This window comes from Lithobates pipiens, unplaced genomic scaffold (assembly GCF_037356315.1).
Source record: "Lithobates pipiens isolate NorthernLeopardFrog02 unplaced genomic scaffold, aLitPip1_a1.2 Scaffold_19, whole genome shotgun sequence".
NCBI lineage: Eukaryota > Metazoa > Chordata > Amphibia > Anura > Ranidae > Lithobates > Lithobates pipiens.
In genome coordinates this window covers 250,201,204-250,222,928 of record NW_027507764.1, presented here as the reverse complement: position 1 = coordinate 250,222,928, position 21,725 = coordinate 250,201,204, and the positions used below count along the sequence as shown (strand labels likewise).

At 44.6% G+C, this 21,725-nt stretch overlaps 1 protein-coding gene across 2 annotated transcripts in view; it reads right to left on the bottom strand.

Annotated features, from left to right (window-relative positions):
* The window catches only part of PTPN3 (protein tyrosine phosphatase non-receptor type 3), a 294,126-nt gene extending 279,249 nt beyond the window's left edge, over positions 1-14,877 (bottom strand). For both annotated transcript variants that reach the window (XM_077491913.1, XM_077491914.1), the window contains exon 1: positions 14,712-14,877. The gene's annotated coding sequence lies outside the window, so the exon portion shown is untranslated. The remainder of the gene's footprint in view (positions 1-14,711) is intronic.
* Positions 14,878-21,725: the final 6,848 nt, after the last annotated feature.

The window sequence follows — 21,725 nt, the reverse complement described above, 5'->3', positions numbered from 1 at the left end:
GATTGAAAGGCAAGTAAAAAGTTCTTTTTTTCAAAAGGAATATTATATGAGTGAAAAGTCGTATGACTTGTTCTCATTGAATGCTCAACAACTCCTGTATTTACACCATAGGTGTGATTGCTTATGGTGGGTAGTGGCACACCATGCCACACATTCATTTATTACATTCGCTCAAAGCTTTTGACTTCGGCTCATAGAAAACTGCTACAGATTGAAACTATATTTAATAATGATAAATAAAAGGGATTTTATGAGCGGGACCCTATCTTTTTATTCATGTAATAGAATTCTGCATCTGGCTGATTAACAATGAGTCACACTGCAGAAGCCACCTACATACTCCTGTATCTCCAGTAAATGACAGTAACCTCCCGTCTACCTCCCTTTCTGAATGAGCTATTGTGTGGCAGTCTGAAAAATTGCCTCTCCTTGCATTAACTTTATAATAACTCTGTTTTCACACTCCTTTTAACATATATTGTGTGTGTGTGTGTGTGTGTGTATATTGTATGTTTATATATATATATATAAACATACATATCCACACACACAGGTTTTTTGTTTTTTTTTCTGTTCAGAGATTCAATGATTCATTACATTATTTCTTTGTAACATAGCTGGTTTACCCAGAAGACCGAGAATGAAACCCTATAAAGCTATAAGAACTCTATATAGAGATGTCTCAGCTCTGCATTGTACGAGTCTCACCTGTCTCTCCGCTGATTCCTGATCTCGGAATACACTGCTGCTCAGCGGCAAGCACCACATGTGTGTATGCAAGCATCATCAAGAAAAAAAAAAAAAATGGCCCACTTTAGGCTTTGATGCCTCCACAAAGTCTTTCACTTTCAGATTACTCTGCCCGTTACAAGGAATACCTGCTTTTGGGTGCAGGTTATATACTAGCATGTTTTGAGCTGTTTCACCAAACTAGGCTTCATGCCAGAGCTTGCTTCTCTTTTGATCACCACCAGCCCAGACCTTAAGGGTCCGTTCACACAGGGGCAACTCCGATCCGACTTCAGGTCGCCCCTAGTCGCCTCAGGTCGGACAACATTTAAAAAGCAATGTAAGTGAATGAGAGCGGTCTTAATGCACACTACTAAAGTCGCTCCGACTTCAGAAAAGGTTCTTGTACTACTTGAATCCGACTCCAAGTCGCCTCCAAGTCGTATCTCCATCTATATGGAGGCGACTCTGACAGAATTATCAGCTCTCAAGAGGGCACTCCATGCCAAATTTATGAATAAAAATTTGGCGTGGGTTCCCCCTCCGAGAGCATACCAGGCCCTTAGGTCTGGTATGAATATTAAGGGGATCTGGTATGGATCTGGGGGGGACCCCCCCGCCGTTTTTTCGGCGTAGGGGGTTCCCCTTAATATTCATACCAGACCTAAGGGCCTGGTATGCTCTCGGAGGGGGAACCCACGCCAATTTTTTTTTCATAAATTTGGCGTGGAGTTCCCTCTTGAGAGCTCATTCTCTGATTGGCCGCGGCAAAAGTCGCCTGGCCTGGGGTGACTTAAAGTCGTGTTGTAAGTCGTGTTCAGGTTGTGTCCAAGTTGCCTCCAAAAGTCGTGTTGAAAGTCGTGTTGCCCCTGTGTGAACGGACCCTAAGAGTTCCTTCTCAAGGGCACCTCCATGTTACGGGGGGGGGGGGGGGAATCGCTACGCTGATCCCCACTGAGCAGGCAGATGATAGGTCCATGTCCACTCACTGTGTGGCAGCAGTACGGCGAAAAGTTCCCCATACTAGCTGTCACGGTTTGAAATCAGTGCAGCCATGGGGGGCTTCACCCACACGGCTGTGTATAAATGAACTACAAGCTGCGAATGCCTTAGCGGTTGTCGGCTTGTAGTCCTCAATGAACTACCAGGGCGCCGTGGAATGGTGGGGTAGTTCATTGAGTCTTCCTGTCAGCTAGCATCGGCTTACCCATATAGGATGTATCCGCACACTGACAGTATGCAGGAGACCTGCATGGCACCAACGATTTGCCGATTACTGGTGCAAACCTTTTGCAGGCCCTGCAACAAAAAAATAATAAAAAATTTAAATAAAAAAATAAAATAAAAAAGTATCTAATCCTTTAATTGCATTTCTATTCTTCTTTCCTCTACCCTGGTACTAGGGATGCACCAATACCGTTTTTCTTTTATGACGGAGTACGAGTACTGATACTTTTTCTCAAGTATTCGCCGATACCAATTATACCAATACTTATTTTGCCCTTGGATGCATTCATATTTTACGGCTCACACCAGTGCGATTTGTCATGTGATTGAGAGTTCAAAATTGCATGACAAGTCGCACCCCATTTGTGGTATCATTGCGACGTGCATTGACTTCTGTTAAATGAAGTCGTAAGCCACAATGAAATCAGAGGTCCAAATCGCACTAAACTTCAGCGTGATTTCAAAGGCGCAGATCAGTGCGATTTGGGCCTCCATTTTCATTGCGGCTTTCAACAGCACTAGTTGTCCTCCTGGTGACTGCATATTGGCCTGACCCAAGCGATACAGTCTAACACTTTGACTTAGTGTTCTAAACGCCTGCCTGCTTGACTGGTTTTACACCTTTTTATTGTTTAGGATAAGCGCAACAAAGCACCTAAGCAATCTCTAGATCAATGTTCCTATGGTAAATAACTGGGCTAAACGAATGTCTCCAAACCTGGCTCACATTCACAGCAATCTATTCAGCTGAGAGTGAAAGGGGGATACAGGAATAAAGTATAATGTTCCTCTATTCCTGAGTTTACTGTAGTAGAAAAAGAGTTTGGCTCTCCACTAGAAGGCTGGTTCTGAAGACAAATGCTGTATTTCTACCCGCTAAGTCCATATAGATAAAATGATCAGAAATTTTAACATGACATGGTCTTAAAAATCTTAACCCAAGTAATGTGGGAGAAACGCCTTCTCTTGGTCAACATGACCACATCATGGTGCTGAATATTGACCGAAGGATTGCGGGACAATGTGGCCCACATTTAGCAGAGTTGTATTAAAAAGTTCTATCACTTCCAGTATAGGGACTGTCCACTCTGTATGTACACTTTGAATATTATCCTGTTTGGCTTCTGTTGCCAACCTATTTCCTGCTTGATTTTATGTGTCATATAGTTGCCACCAGCCTTGACCCTGCCTCTGTCTCAGTCCATGTACTTCATTCAGGCTATATAATTCTCTTATAGCTGACCCATGGCATAACTATGACATAACTATGATCTGATCCACCGCATTGTAGTTCATCTCAATTCTTCTGGCCTGCTTGATATCACAGGTGACCAAAGCAATCTTTGCTGTGTCTGTATGGTTTCCGTTTGCTGAAAAGAGGTCCTTACAAGCCTCCTGAGCTTTTCCTGGCATTCTGTATGCTGGCTAAACACCATTACTAGCAAACATTTTCTGGTTCCATTCATGGCATATAACACTAATCACTAATTGCTAACTAAAATCCTTATTTAAAGCCCACATCTTCTGTAATATAAAAGTATATATATTAGATTATATTTATATATACACACACACACACACACACACACACGGCTCACTAGTCAGGCCTTTAAAGTGGTTGCAAACTCTGTTACACTACTTCTACCTACAGGTAAGCCTATAATAAGGCTTACTTGTAGGTGTTCTAAATATCCCCTAAACTTGCACAGTTTAGTCGATATTCACCATATACGCTGCTGCCAACATCATCGTGGCCTGGGCCAATCACAGTACCCAAGCCTGCAAAACCTGGAAGTAACTCAGGTGAAAGATGTCGGCCGTGGGAGTGGCGTGCGGGCGGCACTGCAGGCATCATTCTAAGGTAAGTATTTTATAATGAGCTAGTATGCGATGCATATTAGCTCACTATGCCTTTGTCTTGCAGGTTTTTTTTTTTTGGGAGGATTTTTTTGGAGGTTTAAAACCTCCAAGGGTTACTTGCCACCAGTATCCCCACCCAACCCCTACCCTGCCCCGCCCCTATAAAATTATCTAATGTTAAAATGTTTTATGCAGAATTAAAGTGGTTGTAAATCCCTTTTTAGAATAAGATTTACCTATAGGTACTGTAAATATCTCCTAAACGTGCGCCGTTTAGGAGATATTTACCTTGTAGTGCGCCAATAATGTCATTGGCGCATGCGCTGTGAAGAAACCGCCCTCTATGCTGTCTCTTCCCAAGCGAGTGCCGTGACTGGTGGCTCCGGTGACGTCACACAGCTTTGGCCAGTCACACAGCCGGAGTCCGTGGGCCCCAGAAGGAAGAGGGGCGAAGATGGATGCAGCCTCCAGCGAGGACAGCACAGGCTTAGTTTGCAGGTATGTGCCTCATAATAGGCTAGTATGCAATGCATACTAGCCTATTATGCTTTACTTTGAAGGGAACAAAGGGGGAAGTAAAACTCATCAAGTTTTACTTCCTCTAAGTTACAAAAATAAATATTAACAACAACTTTATCAGTGCCCATGAATGCAGCCCCATCAGTGCCCATGAATGCAGCCTATCAGTGCAGCTTCAGTGCCCATTAATGCAGCCTCGCCAGTTGCCATCAACGCAGCCTCACCAGCGCCCCATCAACGCAGCCTCACCAGCGCCCCATCAACGCAGCCTCACCAGCGCCCCATCAACGCAGCCTCACCAGCGCCCCATCAACGCAGCCTCACCAGCGCCCCATCAACGCAGCCTCACCAGCGCCCCATCAACGCAGCCTCACCAGCGCCACATCAACGCAGCCTCACCAGCGCCCCATCAACGCAGCCTCACCAGCGCCCCATCAACGCAGCCTCACCAGCGCCCCATCAACGCAGCCTCACCAGCGCCCCATCAACGCAGCCTCACCAGCGCCCCATCAACGCAGCCTCACCAGCGCCCCATCAACGCAGCCTCACCAGCGCCCCATCAAGGCAGCCTCACCAGCGCCCCATCAAGGCAGCCTCATCAGTGGGCATAAATCCCCATCAATGCACCCTCACCAGTGCCTATGAGTGCAGACTGACCAGTGCATGGGGATCAGAGAGAGGAGAGGAGTAGGAGAAGGAGAGCAGTCCAGATCATCACACAGAGCGGGGATCACCCGCTGTGACAGCTTTGATTTGAATTGCCCGGCACCCGTAGTCACACAAAGTCCCACCTGCTGGAACGGATCCTATAACAGACGTCAAGTCCCGGCATTGGACCAATATTCTGTATATCAAAAGGAGCTGGTCCAGGAGGCGGGACCATGCATGACTGCGGCCGCCAGGCAATTCAAATCAAAGCTGTCACAGTGGGCGATCTTCGCTCTGTGTGATGATCCAGCCGGCTTTCCTCTCTCTTCCCCTGGCCAATCAATGAGGGAATGCCCCCCCCCCGGCAGCCCCACACTCGCCCTCAAGCTTTTTCCACGCGCCAGATGTGAGCAGGCGAGTGGAATTTTTGAGAGCTGAGAGATATAATATAATCTATTTATACATACATACATACACACACAATGTATATATATTTTTTTTCTTTGGTATGTTTTTCGGGACATCCATCCCCTCCCGCCACGGCGAGGTATGTCACTTCCACTTTTTTTTCGTGCCCTACTCCTCCGACCCCCTCCCCCCCACCGCCGTTTCCTTCAGGATCACAATGCTTCACTTCCTGTTTCCCTTAGTAAGGATGCCGGCGCCAGCACCCAGAGCTGATGGACAAGTCGGCTTCGGGTGCTGACATTGCGGGATCCCTGGACAGGTTAGTGTCCTTATATTAAAAGTCAGCAGCTACATTATTTGTAGCTGCTGACTTTAATTTTTTTTTTTTACCCAGGCTGGAACTCTGCTTAAGGCTGGGTTCACACTGCTGCGGGGGGAGATCCGGATGTGATTCGCACCGCAAATCACATCCGATCTCCGTAGCGCTGCGAGTTCAGCCATACAGATAGTATGGCTGAACTCGCAGCGGTCCCGCAGCAAACTCGCACGGGACCCTTTTTTTCGTCCGCAACAGAATCGGATCGCATGGGCGTTCACACCATGCGATCCGATTCTTGTGCGAGTCGGCAGATCGCACTGCGATATGCGATCGGATCTGGGGGTGTCATTAACATAACATTGACACCCCCAGCCGTCCGCATAGGGCAGTGTGAACTGCCGGCGGGAGTAATGCGATGCGGGAAAACGCCGCGGATTCGCGGCGTTCCCGCATCGCAGCAATGTGAACCCGGCCTTAAAGTAAAAAAAAAAAAACCCAGGAAACTTTGCGAGAAAGAAAAAAAAAGCATCAAAAACACTCATGCAGAAACGCATCCGGAGTGCATTTCCGTGGTCTGAACTAGCCTAGGGAAAAAACATAACTAGGTGCTATAATAGGTGGGGATTACTCCCTGCTGGTGCACCCAGTTTCAATAAAGAATTTCCATGTTTCTTAGTTAGTTTTAATTAGTTATTAAAATAATCTGTAACAATTTGAATGTAACAGAAAACGTTAAATTTGTAGGTTCCCCTGGATAATTGCTATGGGACATATCTTCTGTGAACTAAATAATGATTCCCAAGACATATCCTGTGAACATCTGTGACAGTGTATTTATTATAATAATGTGATTTTAATCTCAACCTTAATACTTCATCATGGACTATTACATTAAGGTTTCTGGCATTCTTCAGGGCTTCTGACTCTTATAACAACAAAAGACTAAAATGGGCATCAGTTCTGCTGCGTTACATGAGACCTCCAGCCATATTGTGGTTTTTAAATAAATGCGTCACACATTATACCCATTTCATGTACTTTCTAAAAGTATTTGTAGAATTAAAAATCATATGTTCGTCAAAACTGAATAACAATAGATTTAAATAAAGCAGGTGAGTATATACAGTACACATAAGGCTTCCTATAATATTTATGAACCCTGTTGGCAAGCAGATTTATCCGTATTATCTAAACACAGAAGTTGGCACGGTCAATCACATATACCATTAGACTGTGCTTAGAAGAACTAACCACTTTAATACTTCAATGCTGACAACTACATATAAATCACTTAATTAAAAAAATTGTAGTAACTTCATATTTAACATCAGGAAGTCAAACATTTGAATGAAAATTTTCTGGCACACAAAAACATGTTCCCAAATACAGTATTTTTGTGAGTCCTGGAAGTTTATATATTTCCATAATGGACGGGTAGCAAGACTCTCTGAAGGAGCTTGCTGCCAATCACACTCATTCAACATGAGACCCTCAAGCCTCAACTGTCTATGTCACATGGGGTAACTGCATGATCTATTGATCAATCCTGCTGGAGCCGCCCTACAAGCGCACACAGATAATCATGTGGGCAGAGAACAGGGAAGAGGGAGCAAATGCCATTTACCCTCCTGGAGCCACCCCCCTCAGGCTACTGAAAGGTCTCACATGGGGTGGCTTACAGAGGAGAGAGGAACACTTGAAAAGCTTCCTGCGTGAGAACTAGAGAACCACACACTCTGATAGTGGCAACGCAATGGCCGGAGGATTGGCTACTATTGCGTGGCCACTGACAAATGGGGAAGCCCGTGGAAACAGCAGGGTCAACCAGGTACAAACAATGGAAAGTTGCAGATTCTAAAGCCTCTGCACCAAGGTCTAAAAAATAATATTAAAGAAACAGAAGACATCTTCATTTATTTGTCATTTAGCATGCCCTTTTAATTTTGAGCGCACTAAGTATGATGTGCAACACAAATGATTTAACACAGATGTCTGGTGGAACAAAAAACAAAACAAAAAAAAAAACTACCCTTGAAGGACCAAGCTTCCTCCGTTGTTGGCTAGGATGCTTAGGGGCCCACCTACAACCGGGAGCATCTGTGAGAGAAGAGGCGAGTGCTGCTTGCTGGTGATGAGGTACATAAAAGTAATTTTTCCCTGGTACCCCAAGCAAAAATTAACATGTAACCCTTGCGGTACGAGGGTAGCCCACTGCAAGGGTAGTTATTTTCAGTTCCTCAAAACAACGTTCACTTTAAGGACTCCTAACCTCCTGACATGCCATATTCGGCATGTCATTTATTTTTTATTTTTTGGGGGGGGGGGGGGGGGAGTGGGTACCTAGTTTTGACAGGTACCCAGCTCCCACTTACGCTGCCTAGGCGACTACTCCTTTCACCCTCCCTCCCTGCAATCTTCTGGCACATGTTCCAGAAGACTGCTCAGCCATTCAGGAAGTGCAGTGCGCACCAGGCTGTGAAGCCTCAAGCTGTGATGACGGCACCGGGAAGAGGCGGGGGAGAGAACCAAGGCCTTCGGGTGGCTGCATCACTGGATCGTGGGGCAGGTTAGTGTGTTTATTAAAAGTCAGCAGTTACACTTTTTGTAGCAGTTGACTTTTAATAAACAGAAAAATTAGTGGAACTCCGCTTTAAGCAGAACTATAGGCAAAACATTATTTTTTCCATATACACACACATACACACATATACACACACACAGTTGTGGTCATAAGTTTACATACCCTGGCAGAATTTATGATTTCTTGGCCATTTTTCAGAGAATATGAATGATAACACAAAAACTTTTCTTTCACTCGTGGTTAGTGTTTGGCTGAAGCCTTTTATTATCAATCAGCTGTGTTTACTCTTTTTAAAATCATAATAGCAACAGAAACTACCCAGATCAAAAGTTTACATACCCCAGTTCTTAATACCGTGTATTGCCCCCTTTAACATCAACGACAGCTTAAAGTTTTTTTTGTGGTATTTGTGGATGAGGCTCTTTATTATCTCAGATGGTAAAGCTGCCCATTCCTCTTCACAAAAATCCTCCAGTTCCTGTAAATTCTTCGGCTGTCTTACATGAACCGCACGTTTGAGATCTCCCCAGAGTGGCTCAATGATATTGAGGTCAGAAGACTGGAGATGACCACTCCAGAACATTTAATTTATTCTGCTGTAGCCAATGACAGGTCGACTTGGTCTCAAGTTTTGGCTCATTGTCATGTTGGATTGTCCAAGTACATCCCATGCGCAGCTTCCTGGCTGATGAATGCAAATGTTCCTCCAGTATTTTTTGTTAACATACTGCATTCATCTTGCCATCAATTTTTACCAAATTTCCTGTGCCTTTGTAGCTCACACATCCGCAAAACATCAGCGATCCACCTCCGTGTTTCACAGTAGGAATGGTGTACCTTTCATCATAGGCCTTGTTGACTCCTCTCCAAATGTAGTGTTTATGGTTGTGGCCAAAAAGCTAAATTTTGGTCTCATTACTCCAAATGACTTTGTGCCAGAAGGTTTGAGGCTTGTCTCTGTGCTGTTAGTGGTATTGTAAGCGGGATACTTTGTGGAATTTGTGTAGTAATGTCTTTCTTCTGGCGACTCGACCATGCAGTCCATCTTTCTTCAAGCGCCTCCTTATTGTGCATCTTGAAACAGCCACACCACATGTTTTCAGAGAGTCCTGTATTTCACCTGAAGTTATTTGTGGGTTTTTCTGGCAGTAGTGGCTGAAATTTTAGTTGGTCTACCTGACTGTGGTTTGGTTTCAGCAGAACCCCTCATTTTCCACTTCTTGATTACAGTTTGAACACTGCTGATTGGCATTCTCAATTCCTTGGATATGTTTTTTATATCCCTTTCCTGTTTATACAGTTCAACTACTTTTTCCTGCATATACTTTGACAATTATTTTGCTTTCCCCATGACTTAGAATCCAGAAACATCAGTGCAGCACTGGATGAAAGATGCAAGGGTCGGTCAGGAGTCCAGAAACTCATTGACCTTTTATACACACACACTAATTACAAGCAAACAGATCACAGGTGAGGACAGTTACCTTTAATAGCCATTCAAACCCCTTTGTGTAAACTTGTGTGCATGTTATCTGCCCAAAATAAACTTTTGGGTAGCTTCTGTTGCCATTACGATTTAAAAAGAGTAAACACAGTTGACTGATAATAAATGGCTTCAGCCAAATACTAACCACAAGTGAAAGAAAAGTTTTTGGGTTATCATTCACACTCTAAAGACATGCTGGTAGGTAAATCGCATCCTGTCTAAATTGGCCCTAGTATGTATGAATGTGTGTTAGGGACCTTAGTTTGTAAGCTCCTTGAGGGTAGGGACTGATGTGAATGTACAATGTATATGTAAAAGCACTGCGTAAATTTATGCTGCTATATAAGTAACCGAAATAAATAAAAATATTCTCTGAAAAATGGCCAAGAAATCATAAATTCTGCCAGGGTATGTAAACTTATGAGCACAACTGTATATGATGACATCACTTGTTTATCGAGTCAAAATTTATTTACAAATTTTGCTGGTCTTGCATAACGCATTCAAACCAAGGCTTTACTGTATTTCTATAACAGCCGTTCAAATGGATACTACTGAAGTCGCTGCAAAGTCAGAAAAAGTTCCTGCACTACTCTCGCGCAACATTGATACGGCTTCACTGCCAGAGAGTGTAAAAGTCGTATCAAAGTCGGACTACAAAGTTGCACTGAAAATCACGCGACTTTAGAGTCGGCTAATGTGAATCAAGCTTTGAAAAAAAAAAAACTGAAAATTCGATCTAGTACAAATTCAAACAAACAATGTGTACGGATCTCTTAGAAATATTTAATACATTCCTGCTCATAATAAATAGCCAACTGCTGAAAACCAAACAGGTTTCTAAACACGCATGGTGTCAGGAAAAGATCCGATATTATACAGGAGCTACATTCCTGAAATGGGATCTTTCCCTTCCCCCTCCACACTTTGCACAGTGAAAACTCCTCAGGCTCAGGGTAAATATTGATGTCAGTTGCAACATTGAAAAAAAAAAAAAAAAGTGTATAGGAAGGCCAAGTCAGAGGCAGCAGCTTCCACTATGCTAACATACCCAAAGCCGCCCACTGATTGGAAGTTAAAGGGCTAAGTCCACTCCGAGGAAGGAGAGCTGCGTGCACTTAGGCCTGGATCACACCTATGCAGCTTGCAGTTTGCATATTCCGGGTGCATTTTGCATTTTTCAATACACCTTTTTGATCCATTGAAGTCTATGGAACCAAAAACCAGAAAAAAGTCCCTGGCCCTTTCCATAATATGCACACATGTCAACTACATCCATAGGAACCCATGTTATACCACAACCACACGGGACCTATTCAAGGAAATGCGGCCCCACTGCAACAGCGAGCCCAAATATGGCACTGTATCACCATTCAGGGGCGCTTCACGCCCTCATTTGTGTGTTCTATGCCTTTCTGCAGGCGCATTTCTGAGGTGTTCCGGTGTGGTTTTTCCCTTCTGTTTTTCTTAAAGTGATTGTAAACCTTTACATATACCCAGTGAAGTGACCAGCCTCAGGCGATACATAGCGATTAAAGTGGATTTCTGCCCATTGTTTTTTTGACAAACACAGACATTCAGGCAGCCGCAGTATTGCCTCCTAAATGTATTCCAGCCACTCCTCTACTGCACTCTGAAAAATGAACCACTGCAGATCGCTTTTCGAAGACTTATGTGAGTGTAAAAGATCCCTAAAGGTTTGACCTCATATTATATGGTAAAAATCTGAAGGGAAAAAAATCTGCAGAAAATCTGATAATGTGTACGGGGCTTTAGGCTGGCTCCATATGTGGCATTACATGTACCTGTGCTGTTTGCGGTGCCATTGAGGTGCCTTTCCTGGCATTATTTCATCCTTGCACTTCCATACATTTGCAGTGCATTTGTGTCTCAGTGTGAAAAATGCAGCAGGCTGTACTTTGTGAAATGTATAAACTGTGTAGAATAGACTCCCTAACATCCATCCATCCATCGGGGTTCATAGTCATTTCCAAACAGGTTTCACCACATCTGCTATAAAAAAAAGCCCTAATAGGGATGCTGAGAGTCATTCCAATGCAGGGTCCCATCTACTGACCAAGTCCTCCACACACCCCATCCACCAATCACATCCTGTATATTCACCAAAACGACCAAATCTGATCATCAGACAAAAAGTCATCCCTGGATTACTACTGATTGATTCCCATCTCCTATAGCTTGCCATACACTAGACAAACTCCATAACAGTTTTTAATTCATTAAAGTATTTTTTATTTTTTTAATTGCATTTGAAAGACCCCTGCGCAAATACAGTGTGACATAAAATATTGAAACAACCGCCATTGTATTCTCTAGTGTGTCTACTAAAACATACACACATTAATATATATATATATATATATATATATATATATATATATATATATACATATACATATATATATACACACACACACACATTTCTAATATGTTTGTGGGTTCCAATTAATTTTCTAGCAAAAAAAAAAAATATTATTTTAACTTGAAACCAACAAATGTCGGAAAAAGGTTTAGTGTTTAAGTGGTTAAACTTTTTTCACTTACACACAAAGTCTATTCCATTGACAAATTGTTACAATGTTTATACTTAATTTTAGCTGATAAAGAATGTTGTGATTGTTGGCAGACTGCCCAGTTTTTTCCTTCCTTTCTTTTGACAGCTGTGGCTTCAGAAGAGAGAAGAGAGAATTCTTTGCATAGAAAGAATTGTGAAACACTTTAGTCAAGATCAGGATAACAATTCTTGACGATTAATTGTGCAGCTCTACCCCATACACAAAAAAAAGTCAGCAGCTACACATACCATACACTACACATACTGTACACATACCATACACTACACATACCCTACATATACCGTAGCCGCTGACTTTCAATATTAGGACGCTTATCTGTCCTGAAATCCAGTGATGTTGGCACCCCCAGCTGATGTTTCCCCCGTGCTGCCACCACCATAGACGATAAGGGAAACTGGCAGCGAAGTCTTGCGGCTTCACAGCCCATTCCCTACTGTGCATGCGCCAAGCGCGCTGCTCTCTCTAACTGGGCCTGTGGTGGCGGAAAGAGGAGGTGGGGGCCGGAATTCTGGGGCAACTCGCAGAGGTGAGGTCTGAAGGAAGTGGGGACAAGTACTTGTCAAAAACAGGTAACCCCCAAAAAAGGTGCCAAAAATGGCACCAGAGAGTGCGGGGAAGACAGATAAGCAGAGCTTTCACTTTTGGGTGAAACTCTAATTTAAACGAAATCCTCCTACAGCCATTGTACCTGTTTATCTGTAGTCTTCTCTTCTCTACATCTGTTCAAAGTTTAGTTTATTAAAGTTTGTCAGAGTTCAGAAAAAATGGGGAGGAGAGCTGAAGTTACACTCTGCAGAGCTCAGTGAGGAGAGCTCTGAGAGCTGATTGGAGGGGAGGGAAAGGGAGGGGACACCCCCCTCTCCCCTCACACAGCAACAGATGACCTCGAGCTCCCTCCCCTGTCACCTTTTTTTCTTGGTGTCAGAAGTGATTCATGCTGATAGCAGAGGAATGAAGCAGCAGACAGAAATGATACTTAGTGCTCTGGATTGAGACAAGTACACACTATAGAGGGGTATGCTTTGTTTATATTTCATGTCTGAGGTTTACAAACACTTTAATCTCAACAGAGGACATCTGCGTTCCTTTGCCTTTTTTGATGTTGCATTTTTTTCTGTATGGAATGCAGCAAAACACAGGTTCTACTTTTGTTGACTGTGATGGAATGCACTGAACTGGTGTGAACTAGGGCCATTGCAATCCACGTTAAATACTGTCCATGCGTTTGTGATGCAGAATAAAAATGGGTTGCATCTTGTGTGAACCAGCCCTCGAAAAACCAGTCCGGCTGTCAAAAAAACAAACACAGACATTCAGGCAGCCGCAGTATTGCCTCCTAAATGTATTCCAGCCACTCCTCTACTGCACTCTGAAAAACGAACCACTGCAGATCGCTTTTCGAAGACTTCTGTGAGTGTAAAAGATCCCTAAAGGTTTGACCTCATATTATATGGTATAAATCTGAAGGAAATAAAATCTGCAGAAAATCTGATAGTGTGTACGGGGCTTTAGGCTGGCTCCATATGTGGCATTACATGTACTTGTGCTGTTTGCGGTGCCATTGAGGTGCCTTTCCTGGCATTATTTCATCCTTGCACTTCCATACATTTGCAGTGCATTTGTGTCTCAGTGTGAAAAATGCAGCAGGCTGTACTTTGTGAAATGTATAAACTGTGTAGAATAGACTCCCCAACATCCATCCATCCATCCATCGGGGTTCATAGTCATTTCCAAATAGGTTTCACCACATCTGCTATAAACAAGCCCTAATAGGGCAGCTGACAGTCATTCCAATGCAGGGTCCCATCTACTGACCAATCACATCCTGTATATTCACCAAAACGACCAAATCTCACCATCAGAAAAATAGAAAGCTAAAGTCATCCCTGGATTACTAATGATTGATTCCCATCTCCTATAGCTTGCCATATACTAGACAAACTCCTTAAGAAATACCAAAACGATGTCATACGATGAGAAGTCTAAACAATCCAGGCAATTTGTATCACTTCAGGCAGACCGTTGATGGCACAATCAGATTGTATAGTGTATGGCAGTGTGATGACAGGAGGTGATCGCTGCCAGGGCCTGCACTGACCTGTCAGCTCACTAAGGAAGGTGTCACCCGATCTCCTGATGTAATAATGTGCCATCCACCTCCATTCCAGGAGTGCAGGAAAGTTGTGTACACAGCCGATCAGAGCGCACAGCCGATCAGAGCACACACACACAGTGTACAGGAGGAAGCAGCCTCCTCTATAGGTGTGATGACAGCAGGGACTCTGATCGGGGTGATCGGCAGTGTGTGTCCCCCCCCCCAACCCCGCACTCCTTTACCTGCACCATCCAGCCGTGTCCTCTCTACAGGGTGAGGCCACACATTCCAGCCCGATCTCCTCCAGGGCTGACAAAGGAAGGCAGGTGGTGCTTTTCTTCTATCCAGGAAGCAGATCCCTCGTAGTGCCCTGTGTGTCCCACTCCCTGTACAAGTCTCCTCCTTGTCTTCTGTCAGTACACCAATACAGCTCCTCCTCCTCTCCTCCTCCTCCTCCCTCCTCACCATTCATCAACCTTCCAGGAGAGGAGATCTCCACTCATCATGTATGCTGTCACCCTCCTCATACAATCTCATTGTACGATCCCAACAAGTAGGACTGACTGGATAGTTTAGGCCGGTCCTCATCTCACATGTTACATCTACATTTGATTGTACAGAGATTGTAACATGTGTGGTGAGCCTTACCCAGATGTGAAAGTGTCCAATAGCATACGTCCGTGTGAAGGCCGTGTTCGCCCGCACAGGGACGTACGGATGTTTTGTGAATCCACATACAGGCCGTCCCATTCAATTACAATTGGGACGGAGCGGGTGCATGGACATTGGACACAGACTGCTCACAATCGGCCGCACTGTCTGCGCTCGGGGAGGTTTGCCCTCATATGGCTCATCCTGGAAGTAGTGGGTGTGTCCACACTGGAATGAATGGGACTACCTGTACACAACACGTGTGCATCCCCAACCCTGGCCCTCCGATGGACAGTCATACACATTCTGCTAACACACTGCACTGCTTCCCCTTACAAATTCATTAGCGATTCATTCTACTGACACCAACGATGGGGCACTACATTCCACTGACACCAACAATGGGGCACTATTCATTCCACTGACATCAACGATGGGGCACTACATTCCACTGACACCAACAATGGGGCACTATTCATTCCACTGACACCAACGATGGAGTGCTACATTCCACTGACACCAAGATGGAGCACTGCATTCCACTGACACCAACGATGGAGCACTACATTCCACTGACACCAACAATGGGGCACTATTCCTTCCACTGACACCAATGATGGAGCGCTATACATTCCACTGATACCAACGATGGAGCACTGCATTCCACTGACACCAAACGATGGAGCACTACATTCCACTGACACCAACGATGGAGCACTACATTCCACTGACACCAACGATGGAGCACTACATTCCACTGACACCAATAATGGAGCACTACATTCCACTGACACCAACAATGGGGCACTATTCCTTCCACTGACACCAACAATGGGGCACTATTCCTTCCACTGACACCAATGATGGAGCGCTATACATTCCACTGATACCAACGATGGAGCGCTATACATTCCACTGACACCAACGATGGAGCGCTATACATTCCACTGACACCAACGATGGAGCGCTATACATTCCACTGACACCAACGATGGAGCGCTATACATTCCACTGACACCAACGATGGAGCGCTATACATTCCACTGACACCAACGATGGAGCGCTATTCATTCTAATGACACCAACGATGGAGTGCTATTCATTCCACTGACACCAACGATGGGGCACTACATTCCACTGACACCAACGATGGGGCACTATTCATTCCACTGACACCAACGATGGGGCACTGTTCATTCCACTGACACCAACGATGGGGCACTGTTCATTCCTCTGACACCAACGATGGAGCGCTACATGCCATTGACACCAATAATGGAACACAGCATTCCACTGACACCAACAATGGGGCACTATTCCTTCCACTGACACCAACGATGGGGCACTATTCCTTCCACCGACACCAACGATGGGGCACTATTCCTTCCACTGACACCAACGATGGGGCACTATTCCTTCCACTGATACCAACGATGGGGCACTATTCCTTCCACTGACACCAACGATGGGGCACTATTCCTTCCACTGACACCGATTGAGGCACTTATTCATTCCACTGACACCAACAATGAAGCGCTATTCATTCCACTGACACCAACGATTGGGGCACTTATTTATTCCACTGAAACCAACGATGGAGTGCTATTTATTCCCCTGACACCAACAATGGAGTGCTATTTATTCCCCTGACACCAACGATGGAGTGCTATTTATTCCCCTGACACCAACAATTGAGCACTATTCTTTCCCCTGATACCAACTATTTCTCCCCCTAATACCAATGATGGGGATTTACTCCCACTGGCCACAGTCCGGCCCCCCTAAAGTCTGAAGGTCAGTAAACTGGCCCTTTGTTTAGACGGTTTGGAGACCCCTGCTCTATAGGGTCACTATCAGGGATGAGTTCAGATACTAGCCTGAGATATCCTGCCTGGTAGCTGTCATGGGAGCCACCAATCATAAGCAGGCCAGGCACTCCCGCCCACAGCCATGTGTATACACACCCCCTTGTGTACATGCCAGGCAGGGAATGCCTCCACCACTTATGATTGGGGGTCCTGGCGGGATAGCTCAGGCTAGTATCTGAACATGCCTGAGCCCATCCCTAGTTACTATACACATACTACAATGTGACCGTACAATCCCCACAAATCAACTTTAGATTTACCTGAGCCTCGGCTCACATATATGCGCTTCGCAAGCTGCGTTTGCTGGGGCACAGCAGCCCATTAATTTTAATGGGCTGTATTTCCTGCAGAAAAAAGGGCATGCACCCACAGAGAAATCGCATGGTGATGTATTTCTTTTTTTCTATCTGGAAGAATCATTATGATATTGCAAGAGTCAAATATGTCCATTCACAACAGAAAACATAATAAACGAGGCATGACTCAACATATACGTGTAAAGTATGACAAGGATCCATGGACCCAGTGAACACCAAGTAGATGACCATACAGTGTGTTACATCCACACACCAGGGCCAACCGATCTTCCCTGCTTTTTGGGCATATGCATGTGTAGAAGGGGGAAAGTGGCAAACCCCAAGTCAATTAAAGAAAAGGAGGAGAGGAAGAGGATGGGGCATAAAGAAAGGGGGGGGGGGGGAGTAAAAAGTCCATCCCAACCCTCCGGGTCACACCCCTCTACAGCTAGGTGTTCAGCAAGGTCATATTAACCATAAGATTTCTCTGCGGTTCCTGCACCTAAACCTATAAAGGATACTGTACAATCAAATTGTAATGTGTGTGGTGAGCTTATAACAAATGGCCAAAGCTTGGACAGCATAGCTCCCAACTATCCCCTAAGCCAGCCATATACAGTTTGAATCTCGGGCCAGTTCAGCAGGGACCAGCCAAGATTCAAACCATGTATGGGGCAGGCTGAATGTACCCAAGTTGATCAATCAGCTGAGAGAAAATTAGGGGTGGAGAGCTGCTGTTTGAGCAGAAAACCTGCGACTAAACGCTCGTAAAACGCTCTTCAGGCATTTCTATTGAAGTCTATGGGGCTAAAAACACGTAATCTGTCAAAAGGAAGCTCATGTACTTTTTTTGAGTGACAAGCGTTTTGCTTCAAGCGGCAGAACGTTCATAAGTGAACAGGGACCACTGAGATGAATGACATCTGGCTTGTTGAGCGTTTTAGAGCTACAAGCTTCAAGCAGAAAATCACTCGGGTGTGAACGGGGCCTTACGCTGACCAGGCGGATGACCGGTCCATCTCTGCTCACCTGTCAGGGCCCCGCTGTTCTCTATGGGCAGCCTGTCCATTTTCATCTGATCCCATCCCATCCGCTGGACAGATAGAGAATGTCATCTGTCTGTTTTGAGCAGATCTTATCGGTTCGGATGGCAGGCGGGTGTTAGCGGACACATCTCCGCTGCCTATAGAAGTCAATGGGTGGGCCGCTCGGATCCTCCTGAAAATCGAGTGAAAGGGGGCTTAATGTGATATTAGAGAGTCTTGTTTTTTTTCTTGTTTTTTTTTTTTTTAAATAACAGACATGTTATACTTTGCTACACTGTTTAATGGTTTTGCACAGAGCAGCCCTGATTATTCTCTTCTCAGGTCCCTCGCCGGTGCTCCTGGCCCCTCCCTCCTGCTGAGTGCCCCGCACAGCAAGCAGCTTCCTATGGGGCACCCGTGCCAAACCCACTGCTCTGTGGGTCCATTCAGACACGGAGCTGTGGCTTAGCCCCACGGCCTCTCTCTCCTTATTGGCTCACTAACTTTGACAGGAGCCAATGGCACCTGCTGCTCTGTCTCAGCCAATCAGGAGGGGGAGTCTCGGGCAGCAGAGGCTCTCGTGTAACATCGCTGGATTGAGATGGGGCTCAAGTATAAGGGGGGCTGATGCACACAGGAGGTTTTTTATCTTAATGCATAGAATGCATTAGGATACAAAAAAACCTTCTGGCTTTAGAACCACTTGAAGTTTGATTTGTTTGTATTTCGTCTTCCCTTCCCCGATTTCTGCACTACAGAACAATACACAGCAAATACTCACCTGGTTCCGGGCATCGCTCACTCGTTGGTCAGATGAACAAGCCATCACTGACAAGTGACATTCTGTAGTGTTCCAATAGTGACAACGCAATGGCTCACTCAACTGGACACTGAGGGAGCTTTGTATGAAACCAGATGAGTATTTACTCTGCTCTTCATAATAATCCTATTTCTGCCCGATTGTCTCTAGCGATAGAGTTACTAGTATGACGTGGACCCTAACTGCTCTGATCATTCAACTTACACCATTCATAATTCACCTGTCTCCAAAGTCCCTTTGTTTGTTCTAGTCAATAGGATATCACAATGTAATCACTTATCCATTATCTTTGTCAGTTGTCAGACTCCAATAGCCTGCTGACCACATGAATCATTTAGCGCTGCCCCCCCAGGCATCATCCTATAGGAAGACAATGAAAGCAAATAGCCACCACGTTTTGTCCACTATATGGTTCACATACTTTATGTATAGGCTGCTACAAACCACTCCTATTTGCAGACTTTACTCTCTGTTCTCCATAATAAAACCAACCTGTTAACATTCATAAAAGTCCATTTTACAATAACTATATACATGTAATTAGGCTTTCACACTGGTTATCGCATTTTTTTAAAAATACAACTACTCTACCTACCAATATATTTGTATATACAAAGTTACAGAAGGAACGGAAAATAATTGGCAATCTTATGTAAATTGTTTGGGAGCGATCAGATTTACCCATTTTTGTCTTCTAAACCCTCTAAGCCCCACACACAGTCGGACATTCCGACGGAAAACGTCCGATCGGACCATGTTGTTGGATAATCTGACCGTGTGTGGGCACCACCGGACTGTTTCCGTCGGAATATCCGACCGACAAAGTTTTAGAGCTGGGCTATAAAATCCAATCAGATCATTTGTAGAGAATTCCGATCGAACAAAGTGTCACGCATGCTCAGATCAAATTCCTAGACCAAAGCTATTGGCTACTAGCCTGAACGTAGTTCCGTCATAACGAAATAACGTAATCACGTTCTGAACGATTGGATTTTCCTACAACTCTGCCTGACCGTGTGTATGCAACACCAGTTTCGGACAAAATTTGGTTGTCGGAATGTCCGACCGTGTGTACAAGGGCTTACAGGTTAGATATGCCCCACATAGGTAGGTACATGATGGTGATAATGAAAACCTATTCAACCAGGTGTTTGGTTGTCTTTGTACATATTCAGATTTAGTGCCTTTTTGGTCGCTAATTGTAGATAGGGACCTATAATGTCAGCTGTACCAGGTATAGGGGTCAGCTTCAAACATGGAGCTTACAAAGAGCTAGTCCAAATGCCAAACTACATTGATGGGCTTACTGCTTTATTCATCATTGTTGTGATTGCATGCGGCCACATTAGGTCAATGATGTCACAAACATCCCTGTCCCTTTGTGTTAAAAGGAGAAGTATAACCAAAGCTATTTTTGCTACACTTCTCCTGGGAAACACAGGAGTGGAGTCCGTTCTGCATTCCTGTGACCAGTTTTCTGCAGACAGCAGACTTTAGCCTTACAACACTGAGCTGAGCCAGGCTCAGGAAAGATCCCAGCTTTACATTCAGGATCCACCAAGATGCTTGGACCGGCAGCTGGCTCGGCCTCTCAGCGAGCCACTGAGAGCCTGAGCCAACACTCCCTCCCAGTTCTCTGGGGAGTGACTGAAAACTGTGAACCGAGCGATCAGCAGTCTTTGATCACTCAGTCCTCAGTCTTAGAGCCGGGGGGGGGGGGGGGGGAGCAGATGCAGCATCCGATGAATGCTGCATCCATCTAGGTGTGTATAAATGTTTGCTTTTTCACAAACCCATACTTTTCTTTTAAAGTGGTTGTAAACCTAGTTACACCACTTTTACCTAGAGGTAAGCCTATAACAAGGCTTACCTGTAGGTACTGGAAATATCTCCTAAGCCTGCACGGTTTAGGAGATATTTACCATATATGCGACGTCATCGGCGCATGCGCACTGAAGAGATCGTACCTTTTCTAAGGGGCTCGTGCCGTGACCTGCGGCTCCCACATGAGTGACGTCACGCGACTGCAGACAGTCAGAGCCGGAATGCACGGCCCCAGAAAGAATAGGGGTGATGATGGATGCGGCCACCAGCAGAGAAATCGTGGGCTTCATTTGCAGGTAAGTGCAACATAATGTGCTAGTATATGATACATACTAGCCCGTTATGCTTCTACTTTGCGGGGGGAAAAAAGATGTAAAACACATCCTCTTTAAGTGTAGCTGCTGCGAGGTAAATGTGTTAGTCTTGTTTTTTGTTTATTTTTATTTATTTTATGTTTATTTATTTTGAAAGAGAATATACAAGACAAGGTATAAAACAAGATATAGACCATAAGTAAAAAGCACAGCTCATTAAATATAACAATGGTATAGTTTTGAGTATGGTAAGCAAAAGGTCTCAATATAAGGTTTACGGTACATTGTGTAGTAATCAACATTGTCAGCTTCCATTTTTCAACATATCTAGTATTTGTGTCCAAAGCACTTAGTTATGCTTTACACAGGGTGATTATTCCAGCAGAGTGGGAAAAGAATAGGAAGTAGGGGTTGTCGGAGATCGGTCACTAGAACCTATCCCTGCTGACCTGTACAGA